The sequence below is a fragment of the Phyllobates terribilis genome, unplaced genomic scaffold, assembly GCF_046119375.1.
Source record: "Phyllobates terribilis strain yellow unplaced genomic scaffold, ASM4611937v1 Scaffold_9__5_contigs__length_417890890, whole genome shotgun sequence".
NCBI classification, from domain to species: Eukaryota; Metazoa; Chordata; class Amphibia; order Anura; family Dendrobatidae; genus Phyllobates; species Phyllobates terribilis.
Window position 1 is genome coordinate 53,450,264 of NW_027362769.1, and position 14,020 is coordinate 53,464,283.

Sequence of the window (14,020 nt, forward strand, 5' to 3'; positions counted from 1 at the left end):
ACCGCGATGGGGACTCGAGTCGCGCCAAGTTTTGCTAATTTATTTATGGGGAGATTTGAGTCCCTATCGCCATTACAGTTTCCAAAATACAGAGATAAGATCATGTTATACCAACGGTACATAGATAGTATATATATATGATGAAAACATCTGAAAGATTTTTTTGGGAAGCGCCACATTGATTTTTCAGTTGGATACCTGTGATCCTTGATGTTGCTTTAGGAGAGGCATTCAAATCTCTCCTAATTATCCACCGTGTGCTGCATACCCGTGAAATATAAAAATCAATTACTAGATCCCCCAAATTTTCCTATGACATAAGATTTCAATTGAAGCCTCAATATACTGGATACCAGGTGAGCAAAACACTTGGAGAATTGATTCTGTTATCCTTAACAGCTCCTCTTAGATCGGCGCTGCTGGTCTCCTTTTTCTCCTTACAGAGAAACCCTTCCTAGTTCCATGTGATATTTCAGTTTTTCTTTTTTAATAAATTTGCAACAATTTCTACATTTGTTTTTTTTTCCAGTCAAGATGGGGTGCAGAGTGTATTTTAATGAGAAAAAATGAACTTTTTAGAATTTACCAAATGGCTGCAATGAAACAAAGAGTGAAAAATTTAAAGGGGTCTGAATACTTTCCATACCCACTGTATATAATATAGGGCATCTCAATGACAGAAAATTTTACAGATAAAAAGGAACAACTCAGACGATGAAAATGAAAGGGATGTTGGTTAAGCAATCAAATCCATTTGTTATTTGTCTGTAATATACAGAAGGGAAAGAAAAAGGGGGTGCAGATATGCTCACCCCAGAAGAGACATGGAGACATGCCCTAAGGTATATAGACGTAATTATTCTCCACCATTTCCCATCTAGGTTAATAGGCACTAAGGCAAAGAAATATCTGATAGGGGCCAAAGACATAGTGTTTGAATGCCAGCACATAGCCTCATTCAGAAAACAGAAAGGGTATCCTGGTATTCATAGGAAACAGCCAAATTGTAGTTGATCATTAAGACCATGAGGTTTGGTGCTGTTAATTCTACATGTTCACTGGACCTCCGTTTGGAGGATTCCCTGATCCCTGTCTCTCCCCCTCCAGGTGGGTGTGACCACCTGTATAATACTGAACGCCGTCCGTACAGGGGAAACAGTGCAGGCGTGGGATCCGGCCGGAAACTGCACGTCACAGGGCCCTATTACGTGCAGGGGAGGTGGGGTGAGTATGATAATAGGGCTAGTAGGCGTGGATTTCTTGGCATCCCCTGGACGCCAAGCTTAGCAGAAATAATTTAATAAAAATGCGATTACACAGAAACCAGACTGCTAATATGTGCCATACAGGTAAGTATAGATTCACATTTCTATAACCTGTATGCCCATATTAGCAGTCTGAAAAGTCCCAGGGGGTGACAGATTCCCTTTAACACCTCTTCTGTTAATCGTGTCAAATCCCCTGAGGTGGTGTTCAATGTGTTCTCTTCTTCTTTAAGTAATATATTCATGAGACTAATAGAACTCTCTGTTAGTTCCCTCTCCCATTTATCAAGCAATACCTGGGATCTGGTTCTCTTTGCTGGTATCAGACAGCCTATGGCCCCTGTGAACAATTCGATGTTTGATGCAGTTCTCCAATGATTGTACCTCCGACTAAGACCTTATATTGTCCCTATACCATACTGTTAATTCCTGAAACAAGGAAAAGAGGCTGGGAGTCTTGGCTGTTCCTAGTACCTGCTCTGATCCTGAGATTGCATTCTGGGCGTCAATCAACCACTTGTCCCTGTCTGTTGGCCCTGACAATAATCCTGGCATGTATTAAAGCGGATATAAGGGACTTAAAAACAATGTGCCTAAGCACTAACAGGCAGGTAGTTGCTACCCACCTGCCTGTTGTGCCCAGCGCCGTTCTCCGCCGGCACAGACTTCCTCTGACTTCACGTCAACAGAACGATAGTTTGTCTTCCTGTTGACAGGGTGGGACTACTGGTGTCTTGCTGATTGACAGCCGGCTCTCCACTGCCTAATTGGGAAAACCGTCTGTCAATCAGGATGCAGCCAGTAATCCTGACCTGTCAACAGGAAGATAAACTGTTGCTCTGTTGACATGGAGCTGCTGAATCTCTGATAGGAGCGGTCAATGACTGGCGTTGGGTACAACATGCAGGTAATTGCCTCTGTTAGCAACTACATGCTTTCTTTTTTAAAGTCCCAGATATCCCCTTTAATGAAGAATCACCTATTAATCAGTATAGAAAGTGCATGTATTTATTACTAAATTCACAGATCCTACACATAAAATCACTATTTATTTGTATCAATTAAAAAGTCAGAAATCTCAAAAAATACAAAAATTCCCTCAAAAAAATGTGACCATATCCAAAATGATAAACAAAAACACAAGTCAGGTAGTACGAAACAAAAAGTGCAATCACCCTATACTGTCCACTGAACTCGTCCCTACCTGTCAGTGGAGGTTGGCACCTTCTTGAGACGCAAATGGCGCCCCCACTCCCCAATGGCTCTCCCTGACGGTCCCTATGAGACCTTGATCAGATGACAGATTAAGGGAAGTAAAGAAACATGTTAGACAGGGATAAATAATAGTCAACCACTTGGTGCAATCACCCTTTACTGTTCACTGAACTCATCCCTACCTGTCAGTGGAGGTTGGCACCTTCTTGAGACGCAAATGGCGCCCCCACTCCCCGATGGCTCTCCCTGACGGTCCCTATGAGACATTGATCAGATGAGAGATTAAGGGAAGTAAAAAAACATGTTAGACAGGGATAAATAATAGTCAACCACTTGTTCTGGACAGTGTTCCACGACAGACCCAAATTCCACACCAGAATCACACCACTGCACAAAGACTATGCATATACCTTATGGCAGGACAATATTGCAATACGGATAGACTGAGTATACAGAAAATATAGCATACCTCAAAAATTGCATTACTCTTTGTATACCTATTGTGCAATCTTAGTCTAACATATTGCACTGTGGTAACAATATACAACATCTATGCATGCTGCTTGTGGCAAAACAATATTGAAAAGAAGACTGAGTATACAAAAAGAAGGTAAACCTCAGACATGCATTTCCATTATATACCTATTGACCAATATTAATACAAAGAATGTGGTATATTTCAATTTGCGTTCTTTGTATGCCTATTATGTAATCTTAATATAGCAAACTGCACTGCGGTCACAATATATGTACAACCACTATAAACATAGCTTGCAACAGAATCTACATGTACAAGACAAAGTATAGTACATATCAAAAATGCTTATCTTTTGTATACCTGTTAGGCAATATTAGTCAGGCAGACTACCCTACGGTGATAATATCCAAATGTAACAGAAAGAATATCCTGTTACATTCCACCAGGTTGGCTGAATATAAAAATAACAAAACTGTGTGGAATGCAGCCAGCGGTAGGGCTACGCGTTTGGAGACCCTGTGGGCCCAGATGCCGGATGATCTCCCGTCAACTCCGAAAGACCCTCCACCCAGCCTGGAGGTGAACCCCACTCTGGGATGCGCACCTCTTGCTACTCAGGCAAAGTGTATTGCGGGGGGTGGCCCAGGCCCAGCTGGACAACCCTGATAGACGAGGAGGCCGTGGTCGGCCACAGGAATTGATGGTCATCGTGAGGCAGGGTCTGAAGACAGCTCCATGGAGGGCATGATCGCTTCCCCATCTGGGGGAATGCTGGTGCCAAGTGAAACGGCGTCATCCGAGAGGTGCCATTTCCTGTCCCAAGCTATGCCCAGGACAGGATAGTTAGAGGAGTGTGGCCTGATTGTGAAATGCAGCTGAGTGGCCTGGCTGAGAAGGTCATCGCCAGAGGACCAGTGAGGAAAACAGTCGGATGTTGAAGGCCACGTTGTGCTTGTTGCAAATTTGTCGAGAGCAGCTTGGAACTCCAGGAGGATGAAAGTGTCAGCGGATCTAGGACTCATCTATCTGGGACTCCTTGTTGTTGGCTGACTCGCCCCCTGGGCCGTGGGGTACTCGGTAGCCGGGCCGGTCGTTGGGGCTGGGGATGTCACAGTGGCAGTGACCTGCTCCGTGACCCAGGGCAGTCAATGAAAAGGGGAATGATTTAATAAAGGGGATTTAAAGTTCTTTTAATATTCGTGACGCCACTGTGGAGCAGGTCCTCTGGAGTGGTTGTTAATGCAGCGGAGTTGGTTTAGCTCTCCACAGGTAGAGCTTAGCTCCAGGGCAGTGTAGATGTTGTATGAGGTAGATGTTGCTGTGCAGTATGGTACAGGGGGATGATGGCGCAGCAATAATTCACAGAGACAGTGGGGTGCAGTCTTCAGGGTTTACTCACAGTTGTGAAGTTCCTCAGGTTACACTTTCCGGATTATAACCGTCCACGTCGTCCTGTGCTTACTCAGGGAGGGGTTCAGCAAACCCTCAGGTACCTCCGGAGTACGTAACGGGACGCCCTTCTGTGTGTTCCTTCTGGCCGTCTCCCTGCACCTCACACCCAGTGTCCCAAGCCAGGGACCGCGGACCTTCTCGGGCGACGTTTTTTCTGTCCCCTGGGTCCTCTATGGCCACCTTTTTGGTGAGTTAGATGTGGATGTAGGCTGCAGCACCTGAAATGCTGCACCCTCCGGTTACCTAGTTGAACGTTTCAATTCTCACTAATTAGGGGCCGGTCCCCTCTGCGGCCTGATCCGTCCAAGTCCTGGTAGATTCGGGCATACGGGTGGCCTCCAGAACTTCCCGTACCTCTTGGATCCCCTTTCCTTCTGGAGCCTTCCTTCCTGCTCCTTTCCTCTCTTCAGTCAGTCTCACCTCCTGGGCGTCTCACTAGGTCCGCTCCGCCTGAGCAGTGCACGTGCAGAGCTCCTGCTCCCACTCACTGTCCTCCTCTGACTGGAACCCTTCTAGATGGTTCCATCCCTTTTTATTCACTTGCCGAAGTGCTCCCCTAAACTCCTTCCTCCACCCACACCCACTACATGGTTCCCCCTCTCTTGGTTCCCCCCACTCCAGCCAGGGACAGGGCTCAGCAGAGGAGCAGCGCATCTTGCCCCTCCTGCTGGTCTGGAGTAGTGTAGTGTTGGATGCAGGTGTTAGGGTCCCGAGCAGCACTCTATCCTTACCTGAGTGAGATACCACACCTCTAGGTGAGATGCAATACCTCTGTGGCGACTGAACCCGCAGGGGCGCCATATTGGCCATAGATGGTCGAAGGTTTAGTTTGCCCCCTTGTTTATCCTCCTCCTGCTGGATTAAGGGACTGTGAAATACTAAAGGTTCTAAACCCTATTTGTCCCTATGAACATTGCACTTTGTCCCCATGGACACTGCCCCATCCCCCCTGGATTCTGCCCCATGTTTTCCATGAGCTTTGCCCCAAAGGACTTTAGGCCTGCCATGTGGGCAGCATTTTGCAATTAAAAGGACTGTTGTTTACTAAAGGGGAAGTGGAAGAAACAGACGACCCAATGTTTCTGTCGGATCAGGACTTTATGGATTGCATCCCTGTCCTATGGATTGAAGGGGGAACATGGACTGTGTCCTGTGAGGACTCTGCACCAAATGGACTGTGTCCTGGTTGTGAAGAACCATGTTTGGGGGGAGGGGTGTTGGATGATTTGATGTCTTATTTGGGTTGAAGCCTCGCAGATAGCTCGTGGGCCCTTGTGGAGCAGGGCAAATCTTGACCTAGGAGTACTGTACTGGGTCAGAGGAGTTGGGAAATGCCCATGGACTGTTGGGCAGCGGTTATGTTGGCTAATGGGCCCAAAGAACTTGAAACCTATGTTCTGGAGTCCCAACCTAATGGGACCGGGGTCAGTGCTGACCCGTACAGAACACTACATACCTCCGGAAGAGGAGACCATTATGCATATGTGTTTTGTGTGCATTGGTGTCTTCCAGGTACTCGCATGGTCGAGGACGACAATGGATAAAGAGGGAGCAAGGGTACTGTACTGTCACATTCCTTCCCCTGGAGATGGTACTCGTGGCATGTGAATAGTGTTATGCATCTTTTGCAAATATTGTGTCATATAAACATGTAAACTATGTCCTTTTGTTTTCTGTATATATTGTGCAGTTATGTGATGTAATATGAATTGCCATGTAGTGTGATGTGATAATGCATAGTATATAAGTAATGTAAAGTTAATGCATAGTGATGGTAGTGTACAGTACAGGATAATATATAGATTAGTGCTTAGGACATAAGAGACTATAGGGTAAGATAAACTTTAGTAATGCAAGCTGTGTTAGAATGTTGGTGATAGGTTAAATCTGCCCAGCAACATACTGCAGGGATAGATAATGTTGGAACCAGCCAATAGGGGAGAAGCTAGCCTGCAGGGAAAGGAGATTACTTCCTGATAGTTGGTCAGATAGGAAAAAGTTCAAATAGAAGTAAAAAGTGTCACTGTGCAGTGCTGCCAAGGGTTATCTACAGCTGGAGGAGACTGTAGCGAGGAATAGCGAAATTCTGAGGAGAGAGACGGAGGAGACTGAGAGACTTTCTATGAGGCAGTCTTAGATAAGACACAGAGTCACAGAATACCAGAGAGTTTGGTAGTACTGAAGGTAACAGACCGAAACAGGGTCGGGAGCATGGGACTAGTGAGGGTCCCGAGCAGTGGATCCAGGGTGTCCATAGTGATAGGATGTGGAGCCACCGAGCGAGTGGAGAGACTCAACAAACAGGACTGTGGCCTAGAAGCTGGGTTGTGGCAACGTAGGACGAAACAGATAAGCTGCAGAGCCCTGGAGTAGTCTACAAAGGAAGGATTCAGTGAGAATGAAAAGGCTTCTTACTGTGAAGGAAACATGCTTAAGACTGTGTACCCGCTATCCCTTGTACATAATTCATATCAAGTTCAATAAAGTCCCCATGTTTGAACAAAAAGTCTCCTTTATTGATCTGTGGAATTTGTGGTCCTGGCCAGCCTACAACATCGGCTACAGGTGGACTGCATGGGCATAAAGCCCTTACAACTCCAGCACCCCACCAGGACCCACTCTTTTCTGTAGCGTGTCAGGGAGCAGAAAACAAGTCCCCCACCCACAACTACCACCCCGTGCCTGCCGACTACGTCAAGTGTAAAGTGACAGCGAGTAATAGCTGTGGGCGAGCGGGCACTTTACAGGAAAATCATGTCGCACTTACATTGTGCTGTCAGGTGTGGGGTGCATCACACTCACTTGTAGGCTGCAGGCCTCCGCTGCTTCCAAATCTTCATCTTCAGGAGCCAACAGAAGTTTACTGGTCAGTTCAGGTTCATCAGATTGTAACACGCAGTATCGGGCACAAAACTTCTTATTCCTTGTTTCCTTAACAGCGCATTTCCAGCATTACTATCCGTTCCTTCTGGACTATGCCTACGATGGCTATTCCTGTCAGCTCCAGGGATTTCACGTCCAGTCCTGTAGTGCACCCAGGATCCATCGCCTTCCCTACTTGTGGTTCTGCGTCCATTGTCCTCTATACGCCAGATGAAAAGGCCGTCTCCTGTACTGAGCCTTGAGCTCCGGACATTGCAGCACTGTCCGCAAGGGATTCTACTGCCATTAACGATAGGTCCTTGCTGATGCTAGCAGCCCACTACACTTGAACTTGACCTTAGTTACTGTACTTCCTTATTTGATTTCTACCAGGAAGCAGTCTTTTTTTATTGGGACTTATGCGTCCCATTATGGGCTAGTCCCAACCAATAACTATGTCTGTCCCTATAGTATGTAGCTGGCAGAACTTCCTCAAACATTATACACTACATCACTATATCTTACCCTACCTCCACTATCTATTACTTATACTGTACACTACCACACATTACTCATACATTACAATACCTTACATTATCTATACTAAGTATTGCTACACTTATCTTATATCTACAGCTTGATAACATGTATCACATTCTGTACATTATACATTACTATATCGATATATACACATGAAAGACGCATAACATTTTTCACACTAATACAAAGCGATTGGTGACTTCAGGGGTAGGAAACTGAAATTATAGTCCATCACTCTTACATTAGCACATACATACAAAACTGGAAATGAAAATATAGGAACAGATCTTGTTACAATCAGTTTCCATGAACTAGTCTATGAACATGCACTTTTATCTAGAGGATGATTTTATTAATCATACTGCTTTACACTGAGCTGTATATGCTATATTACAATAACACTTGTATGTTATACACGTTTGAAGTGCCAAGTACTCTCAAACATATATTTCCTGCTTTTAATTTCATGAACTCCCAGAAAACCCCTATAAAGGTTTCTACTTTCCCTTCTTAGCTTTTGTCAGTCGGCACAGGACTCATTAGGTAAACTTTACTAGAAGGAATCAAATGAACACAAAAAGTATGTAACAGAAATATCTAGACAAAACAATTATCAGCTCACCAATCTTGATGACAGAGTTCCTCCTGTTCATGGAAGCCCAAAGATAGGACAACAGCAAACTGAAAGCTTTTCATAAAAACATCTAATTTTATTTTATAAGTATTATAAATCCATATGGAGCCCATGTGTAGGGTCTAGCTGACATGTTTTGAGCCATATAAGTCCTTACTCTTGGCAATGTGGATTTTGTGTCGTTCCTTACTCATTGTCAAGTGTAAGGACTGATACAGTCCGAAACATGTCAGCTAGACCCTTCACACGGGCACAATGGGAATTGAAATTTGGTTGGACGTTTTAATGAAGAGCTCCCTGGATGAAATATAATAATCATGGGACAACTCCTTTAAATAAAGTAAACACAACTGACTCCAGCCACTGCATAGAAAGATTTACACCTGACATTATTACATTATGTGAACAGGTAGTAAAAGCATTGAATTTAAATGTATTCTGCAATATAAAACATGTAAAGTTCATGTTCTTCCTAGTGCTACGTGGAGTCAGACTGGAAGTTTCACTTTCTACTTCTAGCACAAATATTTTTTCTACTTTTATTTAAGTTAAAGTTAAACACAATCTGAACCTAGAACAGTATGTACTAGATATCATTTCATGACATATATGTTTTGAAACTACTTACTTTGATGACTATTCTTAAGTGTAGAGATCGCTTGTTACTCTTTCACTCACTAGAAGTGTGAAAACGTTAGTGTGTGTCAGTGTAACTTCAGGGAACCACCCTACCGGCAACCTCCGTCCCTCCCTTTTTCTATGAGATTTTTACTTCCTCTTCCTTGCTGCGTGCCATATAATGGGGGGTAAATTGTAAATATTATAGAAAAAATGTAATTCATGCACAGGAACGTGGATGATCATAGAAATTATAGCTCAGCAAATGTTTTATCAAAGGTGTTTTCTATGTTAAAGGGGTTGTCCAGGCTTGATATAAAAGTGCTGAATAGTGACAGCACTCGCATGATTCCCCGGTATTCCCAGTAATGTGACCGTATGTATGTAATTTTAATACTTGCGGTTATGTGCCGACTTGACGCATTTAGCTTCTCTCAACAGAAGAGAATTGAGATAAGCCAGATAAAACTAGTATGCGCATCACATACATAGGGTCACAAGACCACCCACCTGCAGTGGGAACACTGGGGAATTGTGCCAGTGTGGGCATCAGGAACTGTCATGATTCGGATGTCTGCTTGCACACACAGTGATTGGACACTTTTCTCTCAAGCCTGAGCAACCATTTAAATTTAAATAAAATTAATCTAACTGTGCAGCAAAATATTTTGCAACATTTTAATAAAGTGTGTATTTTAATGTTTTTCACCTATTTCATTATATCTGTTTGCTCAGAGTAAAAGGGAATATTTTTTTTAATACTCAGGGGCTGAAAGCCCACTCACATCGTCTCTATTACAGAAATTGTATTACAATTGTATTCAGTGTTGGCATATCCTCAGCAGCAGATCTTTCTTCTGTACAAGATGTTTGTTACCTTATGGTAGGTTCATACTATGTTTTTGTGAAAGTTATGTATATAAAACAGTGCAAAATTATGCCAGCATCTTGCACAAGGGCTCATACACAAGGCTGTATTATGGCTTTCTTCTGTACTGAGCAATCACAGGGCTGCAATAAAGAAACAAAAAGTCTGTACCGACACTTCACATGCCCCTGATTTTAAATGCTCCAGTGTACAAAGTTTTTCTTTCAAATTCTGTACAAATTGAACAGAAAACAAATAGTATGGGGCCGTGCCCACGATGCGTTTTTCAAGCGTTTATGTTGCGGAATTTTTGCAGCGGAAACGCTTGTTAATCCGTCCCCCATGGTCCCCAATGAAATTCCGCACTTTCAATGCCCATGCTGCGGATATTTCCGCAGCGTTTTTGATGCGCTCAAAAATCTGCAGCATGTCCATTATTTGTGCATTTACGCATGCGGAATTGCCATCTACAATGCATTAGAAAACGCATGGCAATTGCACATGTGCAAAACGTGCGAAAAACGTGCAACAAACGCGTGTCAAATTCCGCACGCGTTTTTACGGGCAAAGAGATGCAGAAATGAAGCAGAAATTTTCTGCTTCATTTCTGCATCGTGGGCACATAGCCTATCACATTCTATTGGATTCTGTATGTATAAAAGTATTCCCCTGAGGTACACAGAGTCTGAAGAAGCTGGCAGCAGTACAATGTGGCTGCAAGGCCTCATACGGATGGCAGTGATTTTCTACAGAAGCAAAAAATAATCTGAGTATCATCAGTGTTTTGGATCCAGGTTTCATCAGTATTTGGTCTGTGTGTCAGTTTTTACCATCAGCGTTTCATCAGTGATTTTCATGTCTAGGAAAATAAATTATCAAGTTTCTCCTATACATTATAGCAGGGGTCTCAAACACGCGGCCCGCGGGCCGCATGCGGCCCCTGAGGCTGCTTTATGCGGCCCGCAGGCACAGACCCCTTGACGATCCCGACCTGGTCCAGGAGGAGCCGCCGACAGCAGCGCTGAATTGCCACACAGAGACTGTTTCCCAGCACTGCATTTCCAATGCCAGCCGCTGGCCAATCAGAGGCCAGCAGCTGATATCTGCGTGTCGGCGCAGCGAGTATGACGTCATTGCCATATGCAGATGTCAGCTGCTGGCCTCTGATTGGCCGGCGGCTGACATTGAAAATGCTGTGCTGGGAGACGGTCTCTGTGCGGCAATGCAGCGCTGCTGTCGGCGGCTCCTCCTGGACCAGGTCGGGATCGTCAAGGGGTCGGACTCTGTGGTGCCTGCGGGCCACATCTGCAGGAAGGCCGCCGAGGGAACGGAGGACAGGTGAGAATCATCTTTTTTTTTCTATTTTATGTGTGTGAAGAACAGGGGGCACATAGCCACAAGATGGGGACCGGGATGGGGCACATAGCCACAAGATGGGGACTGGAATGGGGCACATAGCCACAGGATGGGGACCTGGATGGGGCACATAGCCACAAGAGGGGACCTGGATGGGGCACATAGCCACAAGAGGGGACCTGGATGGGGCACATAGCCACAGGATGGGGACCTGGATGGGGCACAGAGCCTCAAGATGTGGACCTGGATGGGGCACATAGCCTCAAGATGTGGACCTGGATGGGGCACATAGCCACAAGATGGGGACCTGGATGGGGCACAGAGCCACAAGATGGGGACCTGGATGGGGCACAGAGCCACAAGATGGGGACCAGAGCCACAACATGGGGACCTGGATGGGGCACATAGCCACAAGATGGGGACCTGGATGGGGCACATAGCCACAAGATGGGGACCTGGATGGGGCACATAGCCACAAGATGGGGACCTGGATGGGGCACATAGCCACAAGATGGGGACCTGGATGGGGAACATTGCTACAGGATGGGGACCTGGATGGGGCACATAGCCCCAAGATGGGGACCTGGATGAGGCACATTAGTACAAGATGGGCGCCAGGATGGGGAACGTTGCCACAGGATGGGGACCTGGATGGGGCACATAGCCACAAGATGGGGACCTGGATGGGGCACAGAGCCACAAGATGGGGACCTGGATGGGGCACAGAGCCACAAGATGGGGACCAGAGCCACAAGATGGGGACCTGGATGGGGAACATTGCCACAGGATGGGGACCTGGATGGGGCACATAGCCCCAAGATGGGGACCTGGATGAGGCACATTAGTACAAGATGGGCGCCAGGATGGGGAACGTTGCCACAGGATGGGGACCTGGATGGGGCACATAGCCACAAGATGGGGACCTGGATGGGGCACAGAGCCACAAGATGGGGACCTGGATGGGGCACAGAGCCACAAGATGGGGACCAGAGCCACAAGATGGGGACCTGGATGGGGAACATTGCCACAGGATGGGGACCTGGATGGGGCACATAGCCCCAAGATGGGGACCTGGATGAGGCACATTAGTACAAGATGGGCGCCAGGATGGGGAACGTTGCCACAGGATGGGGACCTGGATGGGGCACATAGCCACAGGATGGGGACCTGGATGGGGCACATTAGTACAAGATGGGGACTTGGATGGGGAACATTACTACAAGATGTTTTCCATTATTACTATATGATGCTAATTGTAAGACAATATTACTGTATGTGGCCAATTGGGGGAAATAAAATTGTAAAAAAAATAAAAAATAAAATAAAGCATGAAAAAATATTGGGCACTAAAAATGCTGTTTTATATGTAAACTAAAGTAAACACAAAAAAGTGCACGTTTATTATCGCCACATCCATAACGACCCAAGCCATAAAAAAATAAACACGGCAAAAATGTTCAAAAGGTGTATACAAAAAAAATGGTATCATTAAAAATGTCACATTGAACAAAGAATGCGGCCCCCCAAATTCAAATTTTTTCCATGTGCGGCCCATATACCCAGCCGAGTTTGAGACCCCTGCATTATAGTGTTACTCACGTACAGCACACAGACTGCACAGTGATGCCATCCGTGCCCTGTCCATGATTTTCATGGAACCATATACTTCTATGGGTGATTTTGATCTGTGACTCTGATCATAGTTGGACATGTCTGTGTGAAATTTTTATGCAGACACATGGTTGAAAAAAAAAAGTCCAGACATGTGAACAGCTTAATAGAATATAATGGGTTTATGTTCTATCTATGAAAAATCACAGGTAGAACAAGCATGAGATTCACGGATGTCTGAATATGGTCTAAGGCAGGGGTCCTCAAACTTTTTAAACAGGGGGCCAGTTCACGGTCCCTCAGACCATTGGAGGGCCGGAATATAGTTTTTAAAAAAAACTATGAACAAATTCCTATGCACACTGCACATATCTTATTTTGAAGCTAAAAAAACAAAACTGGAACAAATACAATATTTGAAATGAAGAACAAGTAAAGTTAAATCAACCGGTATTTCAATAGGTAGGTAACTGTACCCAATAGGCAGCATAGGTCCCCAATAGGCAGGTAAATATCCCCAATAGGCAGGTAAATGTCCCCAATAAGCAGGTAAATATCCCCAATAGGCAGCATAGGTCCCCAATAGGCAGGTAAATATCCCCAATAGGCAGGTAAATGTCCCCAATAAGCAGGTAAATATCCCCAATAGGCAGCATAGGTCCCCAATAGGCAGCATAGGTCCTCAATGGGCAGGTAAATGTTCCCAATAGGCAGGCTGTTTCCCCCTTATAATTCCATATGCAGGCTGTTCCCCCCCTTATAATGCCCCATGCAGGCTGTTCCCCCCTTATAATGCCCCATGCTGGATGCCACCCCCCATATAATGCCCCATGCAGGATGTCCCTTTCTCACACCATATAATGCCCCATGCAAGATATCACTCCCCCTGTCTTTATAATGCCCCATGCAGGATGTCCCTTTCCTCCCCATATAATGTCCCATGCAGGATGTCCCTTTCCCCCCCATATAATGCCCCATGCAGGATGTCACCCCCCATATCATGCCCCATGCAGGATGTCACCCCCATATAATGCCCCATGCAGGATGTCACCCCCCCATATAATGCCCCATGCAGGATGTCACTCCCCCATATAATGCCCCATGCAGGATATCACTCCCCC

The 14,020-nt window shown here is 45.5% G+C and overlaps 1 protein-coding gene across 3 annotated transcripts in view; it reads right to left on the minus strand.

Annotated features, from left to right (window-relative positions):
* Positions 1–9,204, minus strand: part of LOC141161543 (caspase-8-like) — a 115,412-nt gene extending 106,208 nt beyond the window's left edge. Inside the window, exons 1-3 of one of the 3 annotated variants that reach the window (XM_073646490.1) lie at positions 9,075–9,204; positions 2,663–2,736; positions 2,470–2,552 (exon numbers count right to left, since the gene is read on the minus strand). The gene's annotated coding sequence lies outside the window, so the exon portion shown is untranslated. The remainder of the gene's footprint in view (positions 1–2,469; positions 2,553–2,662; positions 2,737–9,074) is intronic. The other 2 variants (XM_073646489.1, XM_073646491.1) reach the window with 2 other exon arrangements.
* Between the last annotated feature and the right edge of the window lie 4,816 nt (positions 9,205–14,020).